Here is a 22,332-nt window from a genome sequence, read left to right as displayed (position 1 = left end):
CTAGACCACCAGAGCTCCCCTTACAAAAGTCTTCTAAAACTGCCCTTTAAAATCTTCTCATCTCTCTTACTTCAGCGTAAAAATGTCCAAATGTGAAATTATTAACTTTTCTCTAAGACAATAGCAGAAACAATTTCTTCTACCTATAATTTACTTGTACTAACAAAGAGAAACAGCAGAGGAAGTCCAAAAGAAAAAGGAATCTTTGCCATGATCTCACTGAGTCATCTTGGGCAGGTAAGTCAACCAATGAGCTGACGTTTTCTTAGTCATAAAATGGGACTCCGAAGAGTTCTTTGATAATTGAGGTCACATTATATAGGTAGTCAGATAAGCTGTTCAAATAATGAGTGTGCACTGATTTAACAAGGCTGGCTAATAAGGAAGGTAAGGAAACAAGGCCTTGAATAAAGTCAAGTTCAATTTGTTGGGTAGATTCTGGTGCTCTTTATCAGATACTGGGACTTTTAGCTCACTTTCCAGTTTACTAGTTGCTGTTGAATTGATTTTATCTCACAACACCCCTAAGTATGTCAGAAGATCTGTGCTTCACCAAATTTCCCATGTCTGGTTTTTGGGATATAGTTTTCTAGGCTTTCTTTGGAGCTACCTGTAAATGAACTTGAGACTTCATCCTTGTGGTTAGCAGCTAAATACTTAAATATTTGCACCAAACATGAACTCGTCCTCAGAATACTGTTGTTGTTGTTATGTGCCATCTAAGTCGCTTGTGACTCGTAGCAACCCTATGTACAAGAGCCCTAAATGCTGCTCTATCCTGTGCCAACCTCACCGTCTCAAACACACTCATTCCCACTACTCCACTCACAGTATCGATCCATCTCATCGAGGGTTTTCCTCGCCTGTGCCATACCTCCACTCTTCCAAACATGGTGTCCCTCTCCAAGGACCAGTCCCTCCTTGCAACATGCCCAAAGTAGTCTGACAAAGCCTCAGAATCCTTGACTCCAAGGAGAATTCCGGCTTCACCTTCTCCAGAACAAACCTGTTTGTTCTCTTAACAGTCTATAGTATATTCAACACTCTTCTCCATCACCACAGCTCAAAGGCATCAATTCTCTTATCATCCCTATTCACTGTCCAACTCTCTGATGCATAGCACGTAATTGCAAAGACTATAGCCTGGATCAGGTGCACCTTAGTCTCTAGCCTGACGTCTTCAGTTGCTCTTCAGTCCTCTTGAGAGGTCCCTCACAGCTGACTTTCCCAGTGCAATTTGTCTCTTGATTTCCTGGCTGCTGTTACCAAGAGTGTTGACTGTGGAACCAAGTAAACGAAAACTGTTAACTATCTCAATCCCTTCACCATCCATACTGATGCTGCCAGAATACTAGAAAAAAAATTTCCCAAATGCTCTGGTGTAGTGAGTGGAGTCTCCCAAAATATAATCTCATCTCCACCATCACACATGCAGAGGCTTGTCACAGCCACATTACAGAGACATGTATTTAAAAGAGTCAAAGGCAAAGGATTAACACCTGCATAAAGGATGCAAACCAGGCCATCACATTAAAGAACATAATTTGGTAAAATGAAAATATAGTAAATGACATCCTAATGGTGCTTATTCTGTCTTCCTAATTCTCTGTGCGAAAGATGCTTTTATGCATTATTGAAGTACAGCCATCACAACCTCCAACTAGCCTCAGTTAGTCTAATTACAGCCTAATGCTCTCCAAATATGTCTGGCATAAAAGCCTGAGTAACCTGCCTTTGCTTAATTTAGATGGGGCAGATTGAGCACATTTAAAAATCCAGACCACAGGACACAGTGTGCACAAAGTGTATCTTCTTTTTTTTTTTTGTCAGTTTAACAGATATTTACTAGTCTTTTTAATTATCAGTTTAACAAGTATTTACTAGTCTTTATTTTTAATGACAAGCATTATGATTTAATTTATTTAAAGCAATGTATGTAACTTCTATAGTCATTGTTTAATGGCCTTATGTAAAACAGAAGAAAATACCACCTGATCTATAAGCATCGAGAATTTGCAAAACTAGAACAGTTTGAGAATTAATGAAATTGTGTAATTAAACAGCTATGAGATCCTAAATTAAATATATCATTTAATCTTCACATTTTACTCTTTTTATTTACTATGGATTTGCAGATCTGTATTACTAAGACATGGGGAAAATGAGTTGGCCAATCTTTTCATCATCTTATTAATATATTAACAATGCCAGTTAGGCACTAATTGCTCTACATATGTTAGCTCATTTATTCATGTAACAACTATAAAGACAGAAATACTATTAAATAAATTGTCTTTGGTAAAAATGTAAGTGGTAGATGTGGGATTTGAACCCAGGCAGTTAGCTTGACTCCAGGTCAGATTTTTTTTTTAACTACTACATCAGATGGCTGCTATGATTATAGAAAAGCAGAATACAGCTTAAGCCTCTTGTATCATAATTATTCTTGGACTACAGTTTTAAGCTCCTGAAATGTTCAGGAGGATCAGGTACAGGAGCTATCTAGCCAGGAGCAACACTGATAATCAGCCAGAGATCCGGGCCATTGAGGACACTTCAGTTCTCCCTCAGGACAGGTCACACTTGCTGTGAACCACTGACATCAGCCACGCTGAGAACTGAAGACTGCTGCTGGAATCAGTACAGCTCCCTCCGGACCCTGGAGGGATGCTACCTCACTAAAAAGGAAGCTCCCTGCTTGCAGCATCTCCAGCTTCTCCATTCAAGTTCAGTCCCTGACATTGATGATAACCAGAAAGAATATGGGCTGCAACAGAGAAAAAAAAAGTGTGACCTCATGAGAAAGATCACACTTTTTCACTGTATGTATCGCAAGTAAGAATTTGAAATCACCAAGAACATTTCCATTCATTAGACACAATCAAGCTAGATGAATAATGGAAATTAGGAGTGTTGCCTCCAAGACGTATTAATTCAGGTTAGCAAAACGTATCTCTGAAAGTCCTTGGAGGAAGTGAGTAATCAAGGCAATCTCTACTCTTTGCTTGCAGGGTAGACCATTTCACCTCATATGACGCTAATGGAGAAAAAATAGTTTGTTGTTTGAGTGTAAAGACTAAATAACGATAAATTGGTTGCCTGAAGTGCAGTAAAAAAGGAACAAATGGATGTGCGGCATTAACAGAGTTAATTATAGATGCAGATTAAAAGGCAGATTAAAAGGCAAGATTAAGTAGTGGAAGAAAAGCAGAGAGTCACCTTCGGCCCAGGCCTGCCAAGCAGCGGCCTTCAGTCACCTAGCAACAAGTTTCCTATCCCCGCTGTGCTCTTTAATTCAGCAAATCTGCTCAGGATGGCGGGCTGTTCTCCTGACAAAACACATTATGTAGGAGACGGAGGGATACAAAAATCCACTGTACACAGCACTCTGCTCCCTTTTGACCACTGATCCTTTCTCTCAATCCACAAAGGAGGCTCGCATAATGCCCTGAAAGGAGGAGAGTCTCCACAGAGAAAACATTTGCTTGTAATTGAGATTGACTACATAATGAAAAGGATGTTCTTTTTTAAATTCTGCTTGTTGAGGCCACACTTTTTGTCTCCTGGCACTCAAAACACATCCCTGCTGGGAAAAGGGGCAAACATTGTGAAAACGCAAAACTGTGAGGGTTGGTTGTGGTGTGGTTTTTGTTTTGTTTTGTTTTGTCTTTGCATTGAAAACATCCATTCTGTAACAAAATGACCAGGTGTCTCTCCTTAGAACTTAAACAAGTGGTAAGAAGATAAACAGAAGAACTTCTATTCAGAATGGTTGCCACAAATGCTGGCTTTGCTGAAGGCACAGAAAGCAGTACACACATTCATTTGCACAACAACTAGACAAAAATGGCAGGGAGAATTTTGATTTTTCAATTATGCCCTCCGTAGAGTGGCCACAAATTGCTTCTCAAAACTTGGTTATCATTTCAGATATGTAGGTTGAAATATCAATTAAAATTTTAACCTGGCTAAGAAGAAAAGAGACGAGAGCAGATAAGCTCATCTTCTAATTTGAAGAATACTAGTAAAGTGGCTTGTGTGCAGGGTTTATGATGATTTCCAATTCTGAAAACAAGTTATGTTGGGGTTTTTGCAAAGACTGATCCAACAGAGTCATGATTCTTTAAAAGCAGATAATTGAATGTATTGATTTTGAAATAACACTATATATTTTTAATTGATCGTTGTTGTTACCGGTAGTTGCAGTTGATTAGACTGATTTACAGTGACCCTACATGTGCAGAGTAGAATGTCTTAATAGAGTTTTCAAGGTGCCTCTTGGTGGGTTAGAATACCCAACCTTTGCATTTAACCATGTGCACCTAGGGATGCATTTAAACTGATTGCTGTTATCATAAATCCATCGAGTCTACTCCGACTCATAGCCCTTATGAACAGGTGGAAAGTGCTATCCTGCACCGTCCTCACAATCTCCCCATGATCAAGCTCACTGTTACAGTCACTGTGTAAATCCATCTTGTAGAGGCTCCTCTCTTTCACTGGCCCTCTGCTTTCCCAAGCATGACATCTTTTTCCAAGGCCTGGCATCTCCTGACAACATGCTTCAAAAGTGTGTGAGATGAAGTTTCATCACCCTTGCCTCTAAGAACACCTTAGTTACACTTCCTCCAAGTTTTGTTTGTTTGTTGGCAATCCATGGTTTAATCAATACTCTTGGCCAACATCACAATTTCAATGTAACAGCTCTACTTCAATCCTCTTTACTCACCATCCAACTTTCACATGCATATGAAGCAATTAAATACCATGGCTAGGATTTTGTTGTTGTTGTTATGCACGTTTGAATCAGAACCAACCCAGAGCTGACCCCCCAGCAGGTTTTCAGAGGCAGTCAATTGCACAGGAGATTACCCATCTTTCTCCCATGGAGCAGCTGTTGGATTCGAACACCATGCCTTCAGGTTGGCAGCACAGCTCCTTACCATGCCCCAGAACATCCTGGTTTGGATTAGACCCATCTTAGTCTTCAAATTGACATCCTTACTCGTAGCACTTTATTATTGAGTCATACTCCATATTTAAGGGTGTAGTCCTTGATCTTTAGTAACTGATTCAAGTCTTTCTGCAATCAGGGTTGTGCTATCTGCATAACCCAGGCTGTTGAATCTTCTTCCAGCAAACATCAACATATATGTCTTCATACTTATATCTTGATGATTTTTTCATACAGAATAAATGGCTTTACCATAAAATAAATAGTTTTTCACCCTGTCAACTTAAAGACATGTGATTCAAACCCAACACCTACTCAAATAGAAGAAAGACAGGCAATCTCCTTCTGTGCAATTAACTACCTAAGAAAACCCACTGGAGGCTCAGCTATAAGTCTGTTTTGCCATGACAGTATTTATCAACAGCAACAACTTGTACCGGGTACTGTCTTAGATGGTTGGGGATCCAGAGTTGAAAAATATACAGTCCTAGCCCTCAAGAAGAACTGAAGAGTAGTAGACCATTACATCACAGTATAAAAGAGGATGGTATATGAGGGATGATGGTGTAAAACTTTGCAGAGAATATTCAGAATGACATACAGCCCTGGGTAGGGATGCAGGATGGAGCAAACTCAATACTTATTAAGACTTCCTGGAGGAGAACAGCTAATCCCTAAAGGATGCAGGAATAGCTATCATTCAAGTGAAAGCTCTATGCAGAAAGAATGTTGAAAAGATCTCAAAGACAGAAAGAACATGATGGAAACACAGTGGGAAGTTGGCAACTGGAGAAGTAAACAAGGGCTTGGTCAGACACAGTCTCTGTGCCACTCAGGGCCTTTTCTTAAAGGAAATAGCAAAACAGTTCTTAATCAGGCATAACTAGATTTGCAGTGGCACTAACAAGTGACTATTATTTTTATTTTTTCTTTCTGAGGAAAGTTCCCAGGAAATGAAAGAATGAAGAAAATCTTCATTCTTCATTCTGCTGTAAATTACCATTTAAGTTAGAAGATAAAAGTTCAAATTTTACTGAAAACCCTGATGACGAAAGAAGGTTATTGGTTTGTAAAAGTGACTGAAAAAAAAATTAGGGGGTGGGGGACAAGAAGGGCGAAACAAAGTAGAAAAAACAGTTGAGACATTTGGTCATTAGAATGCTTATTAAGAAAATTGTGGGGGAAAAAAGAGACAAAAAAAGAAGAAAAAAATAAAAAAAATAATAAAAAAAGAAAATTGTGACAGGGCCTAAATAAAAATGACAGGACAAAATGAGGTCTTTTCTGGCTTTCTAAACTTACAAGTCAAGGTCACATTGTCCCTATTATGAAAACCCAGTGATGTGATTGTTTTTATAACTGAACTGAACTGACTGTATGCACTATGAAACTGGACAAAAAAAATGAAAGATTATTTAGAACAGAAATCAGATCCCCAAAGAAGAGACATGATTGTTGTTCCTAGGTCCTGTTGAGTTGATGTCCGCTGGTAATGACCTCCAGTGATGGAGTAGCCCCTCACTGCCTACTAGAGTTTTCTAAGCTGTGACCTTTACAGGAGCTGACGTCCACACCTTCTTCCCACAGAGCTGCTGAGCATGTGCCACCAGAGGCAATTCACTCTCTTCCTACATCTTCAAGATACAGCTTGTCTTGATGAAGAAAAGGAGAGGGAGACCTAAGGAGAACACGAGAACAAGGAAGTTCTGAGCAACGATTTATTTCACAGGTCTGTAAGGTGACACATTTCCACATTTCTGATGGCATCTAACACAAGGCTAGAACCAAAACTTGCCATAACAGCACTTTTTACATGAAGGGACTCCTAATTTTTAAAAAAGCTGACCTCAAGAAGCAAAAAGCGGGGAGCTCTGGTGATTTAGTGGCAAGAAGCTGCGCTGCAATCTTGAAGGCACATGGTTCGAATCCACCAGATGCTCCTCTGGAGAAGGAGGGACACTCACCTCCTGTGCTAGTTGAATCAAATTTATTTTTTAAAAAAAAGCCATTCTTTTGGATCCAATTTGATGGTACACACACACACAAACAAACAAAAAAAAATTAAAAAAGAAAAAAATGAAAGGCCAGGGATAGATAAGAAAATGTAAGTACCCAGCATTACACATGAGAAGCTGACCCAAGGCCCTTCCCCGCTGCCCTCCTTTCCTTGAGGAGAGCTGTAAATGTATTTTGTGTATCACAGGCTTGCCCACTTTCAGTCTACCTTTTTTCCTACCATTTTATTTCCACACAGATGACCTAAAATGAAGTAGATTTACCAAAGTAACACGTTGCCTTCAAGGTGATTCTGACTCACAGCCACCCTACAGGCCAGAGTGCTCCCATTAGCTTTCTAAGGCTGTAATGTTTAAGGGAGCTCTGGTGACCGAGTGGCAAGAAGCCACACTGCAGTCCCAAAGCTTCACGGTTCGAGGCCACCAGCTGCTTCACTGGAGACTGTTGGGCAATCTCCTCCCGTGCAATTAACTGCCTCTGAAAACCCACCGGAGGGTCAGCTACAGGTCAGTTCTGACTCGATGGTACATAACAACGTGTACAGAAGCACACACAATTTTTTTAAAAAAATAAATATTTATATTGATTTGCTCACGTCTTTTTCTTGTGGAGTGGCAACTGGTAGGTTCAAACCAACGACTTTGAGGGAAATAGGCTAGCACTTTAACCACTGTACCACCAGGGTTCCTTTTGCAGTAAATTCAAATTCCTGTTTCCATTTTGCTCTGGTTCCTTTCTATATAACCCCCTGGTACTTTGCTCACTTTGTTTCAGGAGGATTAAGTGGCTTTGAATAACTTCTCATTAAAATAAGGGCTAGTTTGGGGACCTGAAAGAGGGGCAGGTGTTGGCTGATTGCGGCAGGGCGGTAGCCAGCGCCGGCTGAGTCCTGGAGCAGGAGAAGAGGGTTCAGCCCTCCCTCCTTCCCTTTTCCTAGAGCGTGTCCTCACAAAAGTTTCACAAAGTGGCTGTGTCAAGGGCTGTACTCTACAGCGGTGGCCCCATTAGGAAAACAGTCACAACAATGCTGAGCGAGAGGGGAGATCAGCTCTCTAAAATGTGAATTTAGACTCGAATGAAAATGGGTCATGCAAAGTCTGCATGCCGAGTCGCAGGGGGTTTATGAAATAGAGTTATGTGGAGGGTGGTGGAGACGTAAGAGGCTGGGAGTCTCACTCCAGTAGCTTCTTTCAGAGAGCACGCTTAGTAATTTTGCAAACATTACCTTCTCACATGTATTCCTAATCAGTTAAACCACATTATCTACCCTCTTAGCTTTCTCATAGAAGATTATCTGACATTTAGCATTCAGTGATTTTTCTGAAAAGGTTAATAGTTCACCAGCCAAAGTTAGAACTAAACAGACTCAATCATTCCTGAAACTCTTGGTTGAAATGTGAGGGCTCTGTGTTGACAGCCTAGCGGTTGTAATGAGTCTCTAGTACATTCTTTTGGCTTGTTCTTTTGCCCTGTGAATGAAGAGAGTAAAATTATAGTCTCTAGGTGTTTTCCACGGTTCTTTCACATGCAGCCTTCCCAACACCAATTAAAGAGATTATGTCATCAAGTGAAAAGAAAGCTATAACTTGTATGTTAATGCTGTGATTACTTAAGACAGGGTCACAGAACCCCATAGCGCAGCAGCTGACCTTCAAAAAATTAACTTTGAGCTCAATTCCTAATTAACCTTTTTCAATACAAGAAAGTATAATTTCAGGCCATTGGCCAAAAAATACTTTTTATTGTACAATGAATGTGCTACCAAAATCAATTAGTAATTGTCACAAAGATTTTCCCCCCAGCTCTTAATGATGTTATCTTGGACGCTGAATTTTTATTTCCACTCAGAATATTCTGGGCTTCCTCAGTGTATGAAATTACAGGAAACATACTCAAATTGACATAATTTTTTAATGTTGAATAAGGTCATAATGCTGCACAAAAATATCAAGTAAGCATTGTAATTTTATTTTGCCAATACATAATAGATAATGTAAGATAATCAATCATGTGACATATGTTAATATAAATATTTAGTAAAGATAATCTTGGAAATTTCTTAGTCCTCTATAATTCTTTAAAACTTTTGCTTAACTATTATTATGTGGATTTTATTGCAGAAATTACTTTTCTATGAAAGAGCTCCAATTAGCCCTCGTTTAGTCAGATTTAAAATTAATAGTTGGTGGGCTTCATACTTCTTATAATCTCTAGAACTTACCTGACTGAACAGAAAGAGTAAATTACTATTAAGCTGTGCTCTATAACTGGCTGACGATTTTGGATTTACTGTTTATGATCTGGCTCTAGAGTTATAAGGATTGTTTGAATAACTATTTCTAGAATTTAGTATTCTTTTTAAAAATTCTCTATACTACAGTAACACTTTTCAAATACAGAAATAAAATTGGTATTTTTATACCAAAGACTTAATGCTTTTTTAGATGTAAATAAATAGAATTTTTCTAATATTAAAAATATTGCAGTTGGTTGTGAGTTCCACTACCTCACTCCATTGACTGCTGTCAATCTAGGATACAAATACACAAGCCAAAATACTACTTTATTAATAAATTACTTGGAACTTATCTTAGCAAGATCTATAATCTCTTAAATTGTGTCTCTCCCTCACTTTTGTTGTAGCAGGGATTTTCATTCTGTTAGTATTAAGCAGCACTGCATAAAATCCTACAATATTTTCAGGAAAAACATTCAAGTCATCCCCAAATTCAAACCTGAACTTGTGTGGTAGGTGAACTAAAGCAACAAATTTTTAAAAGGGGCCTCACAAAATGCTCTTAAAAACAACAGCAGATATTAATTTCTAAAATCTCTTTGCTCATGAACAACATCCATTAATACACTGCTGTTTTGTTTACTGGTTATATTTCTGCTGACGTGTTCACAGAAACTAGGAGTGGAAAGAAGAGCAAGGAAAAGTAATGAGACACAATTAATGTCTTGCATAAGTTTCACTCAAATCAGAAAAATGACACCAAGGGCATGGTAGAGAGTATAAGAGAAAACAGAGCACAGCTGGAAAAGTTGCCTTGAAATGTAAATGTGTGATTGGCATTGATCCTTAGGCCTTTATGATGAAATGAGGGTGGTGGGGGTGGGGTGGGGGGATCCTCTAGCTCTCAAATCAATCTATAAAATAAAAAAGCATATAATGTTAGAAAAAGCAAATAAAAAGTGTATATTGTTTACAGAAGCTAATTTTATATATAGAGGTGTAGAATTGTTTAAAGGAAAAAAGTAATAACCCCAGAGGAGACTGTTGAGCAGATTCAGGAGAGAGAGAGAGAGAAAGAGATAGAAGAGAGAAAATACGAGTAGATATGAGAATAGAGAAAGAGAAAATGTGTGTAGATATGAGAACAGAGGTTAGAATGACTATTAAATGGAATTTACAATTTCAGGGAGAAGTAAAATAATTTCTAAAGTCACAGTTTCTACATTTGTTCCACTCCTGGAAGATTCTCCCTTCAATTTATTTAAACAGAAAAAAGTATGATTACAGGATTTAGGATATGTTAATAAGCCTCACTTTTCAACAGATGGCACTGGAGAATGTAGACTTCTAATGCACGCTATTACCATTTACTTAATAATACACATATCACCTTGTAAAAGGTATATAATTCTAGAAATTTCAGACATTAATACATTTTTATTCCATTTTAGCAGCTAAATATCTTAAGATATTGATAAGGGAAATATTAACTAGATTTGAGACTACAACTTACCTTATCTATTCAGTGCATGAAGGAGAGGAAATACAAAGATTCCTGAGTTCTTTCCCAGGTCTTATTGAATTGTGCTCAGTTCTCCAGAATTGTGTTGCTATTGGGAAAGAGATATTACTCCCAAGTTTCTAGAGAAAAATCCTTTGTTTTAAACATTCAAAAGAAAACGCTTCGGTAGCCACTCCTGCCTTCCACAGCTATAGAATGCCACTCCCAGTGAACAAATATGTTTCTGAAAAAAACATACTTCCCATTTGGTATATACACACCAGTGATATTCAAAATATTTATATTCTACAATCATCACCACTCTTTCCCATTTTCTTGATTCTAAAAGCTATCCATTAGCACATATTTTAAATCTCACTAGATTAGATATTTATTTATGTCACAAACACTTGAAGGATCTCTCCTCTTCCCACCTCCCTTCAAAATCTCTAGCTAGCTCTAAGCTGCCTTTGGGTAAACCCTTAACCACTTTGTGCCTAAGTTATTTTCCTTAAAATCTCTAAAGCCTCCAATAATTCTGTATGAACTTTATAATAGCTTTGCAACTTTTTTCATGTCCTTTTCTCAGGAAAAAAAAAGATAAAGCATATTTAAGCAGATAAGTGATATGTATAGGCATAGTATGCCTTCTGTTTAACCTATTTATACTCATTTAAAAATAAACAACATACACGTATATAAAACAAATATAATATGAAAATTAAAATTCCAATTTTTTTGTTAAATATATTCAAAACCCTAAGTTACAATGTATCACTGAAGTTCTGTCATTTATGACCTAGTTCTTTTCACTTAGCTGACACATCTTTAAGGCAGTAAAAATCCAAGATAAAAAGAGAAACTGGATAATCCATTGGAATTTATGTAATGAGATTTGATCCGTGTACAAGGGTAGATTGGTGAAGAGTAGTGATATCCCATGGACTGCCAAAAGAACAAGCAAATCCGTCTTGGAAGATGGACATCTGGAGAGCTCCTCATAAGGAAGGAGGGTGAGACTTTCTCCTAGTTTTGGCACGTCAGGAGGGCCAGTCCTTGGAAAGGGGGGATCATGTTTGAGAGTCAGTGAAAGACAGGATGACCCCCAATGAGACAGTCATAATGACTGCACCATATTGGAGATGGTGAGGATGGCACAGCAAGGTTTCAAACTGTTGTTCACAGTGTTGCACCGAGTCCAGCTTGACTCCATGGCACCTAAACAGCAATAGCAAAAATACAGAAAAATATCTACAAGTATAATGCACGTATGTGTGCAGATGAGTGGAGGTACGGGTGCACTATTTAAGACTGTGCTATGCTGATGATTGGATTGATGCCACACTCAGAGAAAAGAAATACATAAAAATAAGCTATTTCTCTCGGCTCTGTAACATAGATCACAGAGAACTGGAATTTTCAAACACAGCTTTGTGTAATTGAGAGGAGAAAAGACCAGCATGCATTCTAGTCAGCATTTGTTTTAACAGTGGCTTTAGGTGTTAACGTTATTGCTGCTATTTTAATTAAACTTTAGTGAGAAAATTGAACTGATACTGATTTTTTTGTTGTTGTTCTTTCAGCCCTCACTTTTCCAATGGTTTGAAATCACTAGAGGAGATTCGGGAACAGGGTTTACTGCGCCACCTGCTGGTGATTTCACAGTAGTGCAGCATTTCAGGCGCCTCGGCCCGGGCCCGGGTTTGCCCCGAAGCCGAGGTCGCCTATCCGGGGTGGAGAACGGAGCAGGGGATCTGGCGCCCGAAAATCTTAAGTAGGAAGAGGAAGTGAGCGTGGCCATGAAGTGAAGTGACGTGACCACTTCCTTAGCGGCGCCACAGCAATAGTGGCTCTCCTTCCCCGTGTCCAGTCCTAGTCGACTCCCGGATCACCTGTATCTTAGGTGGGACAAGTGTTCGGTGGTCCATTGCACCTACTTGAAATGGGAATATGCTTTTATAAACCATCAAGTATTGTACCGATGAAGATACCGACCTGGTATCCGGTGGAATTAACGGCATGAAGTAGTCCTTGGCTGCTTGCAAACGATACTGCCTCACAAAGCTTTCATGCAAGTTCAAGTTCTAACTGGACCATCACGTTAAATCATCCAGAAAAAAATGGAAAAGGATCAATTTACTCAAATTTGCATAAACACTGAACCAGTTTCCTGACTTGAGCAGGCATCCCTGGCCTGTGTCATCCTTCCATCTCCCAAAAAAGACAAATTCCAATTAAAATCCTCAAAGGTTCCAAAATGTGTGCTTTGAATAGAGAGGGAACGACCAGTAATCATAGGAAACGAAATTACCATCATGGGCTTTTCTAGTTATGCCAAGCTGTATTCAGCCGCAGCCTTAATGGAACTGCAGGAAACAAAACTGAGATGCACAAAGCACAGACAGGCCAAAATGGATTCAAATTGCCACATTGAACTTTCCGAAAAAGAAACAAAAACCAATTTCTTGATTTCCTCACTATGGACGATTCCATTTTTTAAAAGCCTCAATAAAATTTCTACAATTTGCCCTTGTGGGCGACTCTGTTGTTGAGATTTAATATAAACTTGGAGGTATTCACAAAAGGCAGGTCAGGCAAAATCACATCCTCCCCAATTGCTTTATTTCTTCACATAAATATCCATTAAAATAGGCTTTTTCATGCTCCTGCACAGGCAAAAGCTCTCACAAAACAAACACAGAATTCTGAACCCACGCGAGCCACTGGGTTTTGCCCCCCCCGGAGACAATGTCTCCCTTGTTATTTGGATTTGTCTTTTTTATTTTAAGAAGAGGAAAAGTGGTCCCCCACCCCACCCCCTCTCCTGTTTGCAGACCACCCATGAACCTCTTTCTTGTTCTCTTTTAATTCTGAGAAAAGAGAGAAAAGGAGACTTGTTGCCCTTAGCAGTTCTCCAGCTTTGGTCCCTACCGGGTAAGTTAATTACTTTAACGGACTGATGAGGGGTGACCAGGGCAGTGGGCGTGGGTGGGAGGGGGAACAGGTGTTTCCAACACCTGCATTTCTAGGTTTAATTACCCTGAAATCTTCCAGGCTCTCAACTGTGTTCTCCTTTCTTTACAGAGGAAGGATGTATTTGGGGAGTTAACTCATTGTAGCATAAATGCACAGCCATCTTTGACTGAGCAAACACTTTTCTTTAAAATGAACTCCAGGTAAATTTAATTAGGAAAAAAGGTGATTGATGGATATTACCCTGAATGTAAGCATCAAAGCACTACAATTATGAGAAGTTAAGTGCATAGGCAGCCATATCCTACCTTTTCTCCCCTAATGATGATGCGTTCAGGCCAGGGCTTCTAAAGGGTTCACTCTGTGGTTCAACCTCGGCCAAGATATACTTGAATATACTGAATAACTAGGCAGGGATTAAACCAGATACACTGAACCAGCCTCAGTGGGGTTAAGAAGATGCCTGGGCGATTCACTCACTCATCGTGTATACACAAGAAAACCAAAAGTGTGAAGGATATAGACATAAGAATCTGCCCATACCCAGGATTCAGCTGTGGATCTGCTGGAAAGGTAAATTCTGGTTTAGTAAACCCAGGGTTGTTGCTGTCGTTGTTGCGTGCTGTAAGGTCAGAATCAACTCAGAGCTGACCTTGCAGTGGGTTTTCAGAGGCAGTGAATTGCACAGGAAGAGATTGAGCGTCCTCTAGTGGAGCAGCTGGTAGATTCAAACGTCTTACCTTTGGGATTGCACCTTCTTATCACTAGGCCTCCAGAGAAGAAATGCACATTCTCAAACGGGAACGAGCTGGCTCGAGACCATGATTCAGGTAAAGAGAACCTGAGCCAATAATTTGAGAATTCTTCCTATTTTAGGAGAACTATACCACAATTAAGAACCAAAAGTACACGTCTTTGCTGTTGAGTTTCTGTTTTTCTGGCTCAGCTACACAAGGAAATCTACTTTTTAAAAATGTTGCGGTAACCTGTATATCAAAATTATTTCACAGAGTATTTGATATTGTGTTTAAATGTTCCCTGTAAACATAGCTTGCAATAACTGTTCCTACCCTGTGCCAGTCTTCTAAATACCATTTAATAATGCTATTCAAGCCCTTCTAATCCTCACAACAATTCTGTGAGATGATTCTTATTACTAGACTCATTTCACGGGTGCAGAAGTAGAGGCAAAGGCTTTCACTGACAAGGCTGCAACCGTCTAAGGCAGATGGTAACTGGTTGAGCAAGGACTCACACTCAGGCAACACGATTGAGTTCTAATTTACTGGGGACATAGATCTAGATATAATTTACTGGTATCATTTATTTGCTAGAAGCAAATTTAGATGACATTTACTCACCTAACCATGAACTCTTGTGCCGGAGGGGTTTTTCTCTCCCTTAATTTCTGATGGTGGTTGAGACAAGATGGAGATTAACACTTCTGTGCTGAGCAAAAAAAACTTGAAGAGCTTAGTTACCTACATGAGTCCTGAGAACAGCCCTGGGTCACGTGCGATATTAGTTAATGGATTACTTGGGAAGATGCTTGAAGTCACACAGGACTCGGGTATGTAGATTTGAAGTTAGGAAATATGCATTGTGATGCTGACTTAGAAAAGGAAATATTTTTTCATTAATCCCTCTGCTCACCAAGGAAGTAATCGGTGGCTCAGAAAAAGTGAGGAAGATTAGATCTAACTTACACAGCTACAAAATTATAATCCAGAAGAAACCTTGCTTTGCGGCCTGTGTCTTTTTATCCCCAGTGGCTTCATTTTTGTTTTGAGAATAATTATACTAATAAATTATACCCACAATGTAGCTGCCCTGTGTCATGGATAGAATTGTGCCCCTTACATGTATGTGTGTCAACTTCAGCAGTCTGGTAATTGTTTCCTTAAATAGTTTCAGAATTGCCCCAAAACAAAGCCTATTGCCATTCACTTGAATACAATTGCTAATAGCCTTATCTAGAGCTCTGGTGGCCTAGTTAGTGCCAAGTCGGGCTCTTTACCCACCCAAAAGCACGAGGTTCAAGTCCACCAGTGACTGCAGCAGAAAGATGGGCAATTTCCTGTTGTGTGATACATCGCCTCCCAAAAACCCACTGGAGAGTCAGCTGTGGGTTAGTTCTGACTCAATGTCAGTGAGAATGGGAATGAATGAGCGAGCACGCTAATTGTTTATATCACTCAAGGGTTCGCTATAATTGAGAAAAATCACTTACTCTGTTGTTGTTGTTGTTGCTATATGCCTTTGAGTCCACTCCAACTTGTAGTGACTGTGTGTACAGCAGCTCTGAACCCTGCTCTATCTTGAGCCAATTTCATTATCTCTGACACCTACCCCCATTTCTCAGTCACTGAGTCAATCCATCCCACCCAGGGTCTTCCTCCCTTGTGCTGTCTTTCCATCATCCCAAGCATGATGTTCCTCTCCAAGGACTGGTCCTTTCTTGCAACATGACCAAGGTATGTCATACAGGGCTTCAAAATCCTTGCCTCCAAGAAACAGCTTGGTTTCACCCTCTCCAGGACAGATCTGTTTTCTCTAGCAGTCCATGGTATATTCAGTACTGCTCTCCAGCACCACAGCTCAGAGGAATTGATCTTCTATCATACTTAGTCATTGTCCAGCTCTTTGATGCATAGCAAGTCATTGCAAAGAACACGGCCTGGATGAGGTGCACCTTAGTCTAGAGACTAAGAGCCTCTAGAGTCTAGAGACTGGCATTGTTGCTCATTAGTACTCTAGAGGGGCCCCTGATAGCAGACTTTCCAATGCTGCCGGTACCAAGAGTCTTGATTGTAGAACCAAGCAAGCTGAAGCTGTTAAGAATCCCAATCTCTTCACCATCTATCATGATGCTGCCAATTGACCCAGTAGTGAAAATCTTTGTTTTCTTAATATTGAGCTTCAATCCATATTGAAGGCTGCAGTACTTGACTTTCTGCAGTAAATGGCTTAGGTCCTCCTCAGTAACAGCAAGCAAGGTTGTGTCATCTGCAAAATACAAGTTGTTGAGAAACCTTCTCCAATCCTGGTGCCACATTTCTCCTGGTACAGCCCAGCCTCACAGATGATTTGTTCTGCACATAGATTGAAAAGATATGGAGAGAAGATGCATCCCCAGCATACACCTTTCCTGGTTTTGAATCATGCCGTGTAACCTTGTTTTGTTCTGATGACTTCCTCCTGATCAACATATAGGTTTCACGTAAGCACAATCAAGTGTTCTGGGATTCCCAGTCTCCTCAAGGTTAGCCGCAGTTTGTTGTGATCCCCACAGTCAGATGCCTTTGTATAGCCAATGAAATACAGATAGACATTACTCTGGTACTCTCTGATTTCAGCTAATATCCGTCTAACATTGGCTATAATATCCCTAATACCATTGCATCTTCTAAACCCAGACTTCACGTCTGGCAGTTCTCTGCTGATGTGCTACTGCAGTTGTTTTTGGGTCATTTTCAGCAGGATCTTGCTAGCATGTGGTATTAATGATATTGTTTGATAATTTCCACTTACTCTTCCACTTCTTATCTTTTCCCCCAATACATGTTGAGTTGTACCTACCCCACACTGCTCTTTCTCATTTCCTGATTTTTCCATGACCTTCTTCTTGCTTCCATTTACTTAGATTATTACATCTGGAGTGGTCAGCCTCACCTCTCCTTTCTGACTCAAATCCACTCATGCTATCAGTGTCCTAGAGTTCCACTGAGCCTCCTGTTAAGGAAATGGTGCTTGAGGTCTCTCCTTCTAAATGTATTATCAAGACCACAAAGTCTTAGAACTCATTAATAATGTCACAGGTACATGTTATATTCCTGCTATGCCAAAAAGTCTCTGAGCTGCTGCTAGGACTGTAGAGATGAACACAGAGTGGTCCCAACCCTCCTGTTGTAGAGGAGAATCATCAAAATGGGTTGGAAAATTAGGCGCTGGTTAATAGCGAGTCATTTGTAGGGGAAGCTGTAAAGAGGCACTGTCATTTGAGCATGGAGCCCACAGACATTTCTCATTCTAGCTCCTTCCACAGACCAGCAGTGTGAACTGGGTAAGTTACTTTACTGTGCTTTTCACTCATCAGCTATAAATAAGTATAGCTGTATTACCCAATTCCTGAGTTGTGGCGAGTTCAAATGAAATGAGACAGTATGGTCTGGGACGTTTCCCTCAGCACAAGTCTTGGACTCCACCAGTAGGAAGCTCTGATGACCTAGTGGCAAGAAGCTGTGCTGCAAGCCCAAAAGCACGTGGATCAAGGCTGTGCTCTGTGAGAGGATGGGCAGTCTCCTCCCATGTGATTAACTGCCTCTGAAAACCCACCAGGGGGCCAGCTCTAAGTCATTTCCTGCTCAGTGGTACACAACAACAACAACAAGGGAAATGTCTGGAACATAACAAGCAGAGAAAAAAAAATAACAAGCAGAGAAAGAAAGTTTGGCTATTAGCACTGAAGAGAGCTAGGATTTCAACAGGTGGAGAAGGGTTGAGGTAATCAAGATGCAGAGAATAAACAACTGTGAAATGTCATGTCATCCCAGTAACAACAGCAAAGTTCAACAGGGCAGCATAGAGCACATACTGGTGAGGCCGTGGAGAGAGTGGAACTCTTGTTTACTACTAGTGGGAATGTAAAATGGTACAGCCACTATGGAAGGCAGTCTGAAGCTTTCTCAGAAAGTTGGAAATATAAATACCACTGCTGGGAATATGCCTTAAAGAAACCAGAGCCATGGCTTGAACAGATGCATGGACACCCATGTTCATTGCTGTGTTATTCACAATAGTATAGAGATGGAAGCAACTCAAGTGCCCATCAACAAATGAATGGATAGAAAAACTATGGTACATTCACTCAATGGGATATTAAGCAGCACTGCAAAACAATGAACTTGTAAACCAGTACAAACGTGGGGGAGCCTGGAGGACATTATGCTGAGTGAAAATCTCAATCACAAAAGGGCGAACACTAGTCATAATACCACTGTTATAAAATAAAATAGGACAGACACAGGATTGGGGAGAGAATTGCAAGAGTGGATGAACACTGCATTAGATCAGATGAGGGGAGAACTGTCTGAGAGGAATATACAATTAGACATCATATGCATTTCAACAACCTGGAACAAGGGGTGAGGGAGGGGGGAAGAAAATGTACAACAATAAAAAGTGTGAAAAGAAAACATTTTGATGCTAAAAAAATAAAACTTTGGAGAGGTTAAAAAATAGTACTTAGAGACTAGGTAGAACTTGTGGGCAAGAAAAAGTGCCTGCTGTGAGCAGTCCAGCTTGCGGGTACAGGGTTGGGACAAGGAGAGAACAAACGAGGGAAACAGCTAGGAAGCATAGCAGGGAAAGAGCTGAGTGAGAAGCGTGTGCATAGGGCTGTGGATGCGGGGTCTTGGGTAAGCTGATGAACAGGACCACACTTGCCTCTGTGATGGCTCTATGGAGAGAGAGTAGATGCAGAACACTAACTGGAATCACTGAGAAAGTCAGAAAAAAAGATGCCCGATCTCTCAGTTTGTACAGTAGCAAGGGAAGTTACAAGCAAGAGACAATAATAGTAAAGAAAATGAGAGCTAACAGTTATCTGATACTTACTGTACACCAGGCCCATCTCCCGTCTGTCAGCTGGTTGGACTGTGATGACTTGACCGTTGCTGTGTTGTTATAACTTTGCCCCTGGTGTTTAAAATACCAAGGGGGTCACCCACAGTGGACATGCTTCAATAGAGCCTCCAGACTAAGACCAAGAAAAAGGTCTGAAAATCTACTTCCAAAAAGTAGTCAGAAGGAGTGTTCATAAGGTAAGGAGCTGCACTGCCAACGCAAAGGCATGTTCAAATCCACCAACTGCTCTGTGCTAGAAATATAGGGGGGAAACAGTCAAAGAAAATCCTATGGATCATAACGTAATGTCTGTATAGTGCTGTAAGCTGAATCCCCAGATTGGAGAGGTGGAGGAAGGAACTGCCATCAAATGGAATTCATTGCAACTCCCCCTGCAGGTTTCTGAGGCTACAAACCTTGATGGCAGCAGACTGCCTTGTCAGAGGCTGGTGGATTTGAACTGCCAGTCTTCCAGCTGGCGGCCCAATAAGAAATTCACTACCCCACCAGGACTCCCTGGAAAGGATTCCAAGCACACAGTGACCACAGTCGATTGGTGCACAGGAACGGCTGACGAAGACAGAGCAGGACCAGGCACTTGCTCTGTTGCACATGAGGCCACTTGAGCTGGTGCAATATCAACAAACAACAACGTGTTACAGACACAATTTTAGACACTTTCCATGCACTGATGTATGTAATCGCTGGAGAATTTTATGTCTTTGATATTATTATCTATTTTATAAACAAACGGAGGCTCTGAGAGGTTTAAAAAAATGAGTTGTGCTGATAGTGGTGAAGAGGGATGCTTTCCCAGGTAGTGGGCCCAGTGCCCACCTCCTTCACCACCAGCCTGTGCTGTCTATCTGGTCCAGCATTCTGGAAGCACAATTTATAGGATTTAACAGCTGTTTGGATGAAACATTAGCTTTGGAAAAGATGAGCACACTTCTTTCTCGTGGCTGGAAATAAAGGGAGAGTGGTCAGGGAAGGGCAAGCGAGGAGAAAAGTGGAAGAAATCACATCAAACCTTGCCCTTCTCAAGAGATCACACTGGAGTTGAGATTGTGGAGGGAAGATACAGAGACCAAGGAGAGAAGAGATTCAGACCTTCTACAGATAACTGGAAAGTATGAACAGAGAGTGAGTGAAGGCTGGCAAGTAGGGAGGATGCAGCTAAAGGGGCTCATTGCTTTGACCCCACTTCACACAGGCTCCTTTCTTGTGTCCCCCCCCCAATGGTGAGTTGACCAAGAGAGATGTTATATCATGAACATAGACAATGGACATGGAGTGTTTGTCTCAGATTCATCATTAAAGAGTGAAACTTCTCAGAAGAAAGCCAACACACACACACACACACACACACACACACACACACGTCCTCACCACTGGACCAATAGGTAGTATTATGATAGATGGAGAAAAGTTTAAAACTGTCAACAACTTCAACTTCCTTAGATTCACAATCAACATACTAGGTACCAACAGTCAGGAGATCAGGAGACATATTGCACTAGAAAAATCTGTAATGAAGGACCACTTCAAATTATTGAGGAGCAATGATGTCAGTTTAAAGACTAAGGTGCATTTTATTCAGGTCATGATCTTTTCAGACACTTGCTCTGCATCTGAGGGCCTGACAATGAATAAAAATGGCAGAAGAATTGAAGCCCTTGAACTGTGATGTTGGAGAAGAGTACTGAAGATCCCATGGACTTCCAGAAAAACTAACAGATATGTCATAAAGAAAGTGCAAACCAGAGTGCTCCTTGCAGGCAAAGCTGATAAAGTTTCATCTCACAAACTTTGGGCATGTTGCTAGGAAAGGAGATTTCTTGAAGAGGGACATCATGGCTGAATAGGTGAAGGGACAGCAAAGGAAAGGAATACGCTCAACCAGGTAGATTGAGACAGACTGCAGCAATAGGCTTGAGTGTGAGGATAAACAAGGTTCTGATCTGTTGTTCATAGGGTCACTATGGGTTTTAATAACAACATTAATAATTTGCTAGTTTCTGAACTATGGTTACCGAATTATAAATTTGTTCTGAAAATCTGAAAGGCTGACTTTTGATAAAAACCAATCTTAACTTTTTCCATTTGCTTGGTGCTATAAGAGTATTTACAAGAAAATACTACTGTTATCAGGATATGTTTGAATACATGATAGAAATCTACAAGAATATAAGGTCTATATCTTTACTGAGAAAAATGTCTGGCTTTAAAGTGACTTTGTATAGTAGCATTCTTATTTTTATAATGCACTGTTGATGCTGGTGATGTCGGGTGCCATCAGGTTGAAACTAACTCATAACTGACTCTCAGGGAATTTTTCAGAGTCAGTGAATCACATGAGAAGAAATTGCCTATCTTTCTCCCAAGGAGGAGCTTGTGGATTCAAACTTTGGACCTTTGGAGTGACAGCACAACTCCTTACCACCAAGCTATCAGTTGTTATAGAAGTCAATAAATAATCAGCATGATTTTCTTTCTTAAAGAAATAATTTAGGTGAGCTCTGGTGGCACAGTGGCAAGAAGCTGCACTGCAATCACAAAGGTGAGTGGTTCAAATCCACCAGATGCTTTGCTGGAGAAGGAGGGACAATCTCCTCCTATACCAGTCAGATCCAATATGACCGTACACACACAAAAAATAATTAAAAAAAAAATTAAAAAATAATTTATCGTATTTCAACTTTTAACATGAAGGGTTTAAAATGCTATACAAATGGTTTCGTGTGTTTGTTTGTTTGTTTTTTAGTTGCCATCAATAAGAAATTTACTTGTTTTTTTTAAAATCCAAATGCTGGTATTAGCTTGAAAAATATAACAGGTTTCTATAGAATTGTTACAAACTTGACCTGCTGTAACTTGTTCACAGAAAATTTTTTCTGACTTGCAGTGCTGCTTTATGTCCCCACATTATATTAGAAATTCACACACAAATGAAAATGGAAGAACTACCACTCTCTGATCTCTGCCTCCTATGTTTCCATATACTTAAGTACCTTTTGACCCCATGGA

The sequence above is a fragment of the Elephantulus edwardii genome, unplaced genomic scaffold, assembly GCF_000299155.1.
Source record: "Elephantulus edwardii isolate Elephantulus edwardi_28Jun2011 unplaced genomic scaffold, EleEdw1.0 scaffold00104, whole genome shotgun sequence".
In the NCBI taxonomy this organism is placed as follows: Eukaryota; Metazoa; Chordata; class Mammalia; order Macroscelidea; family Macroscelididae; genus Elephantulus; species Elephantulus edwardii.
This window is presented reverse-complemented; position numbering follows the sequence as displayed.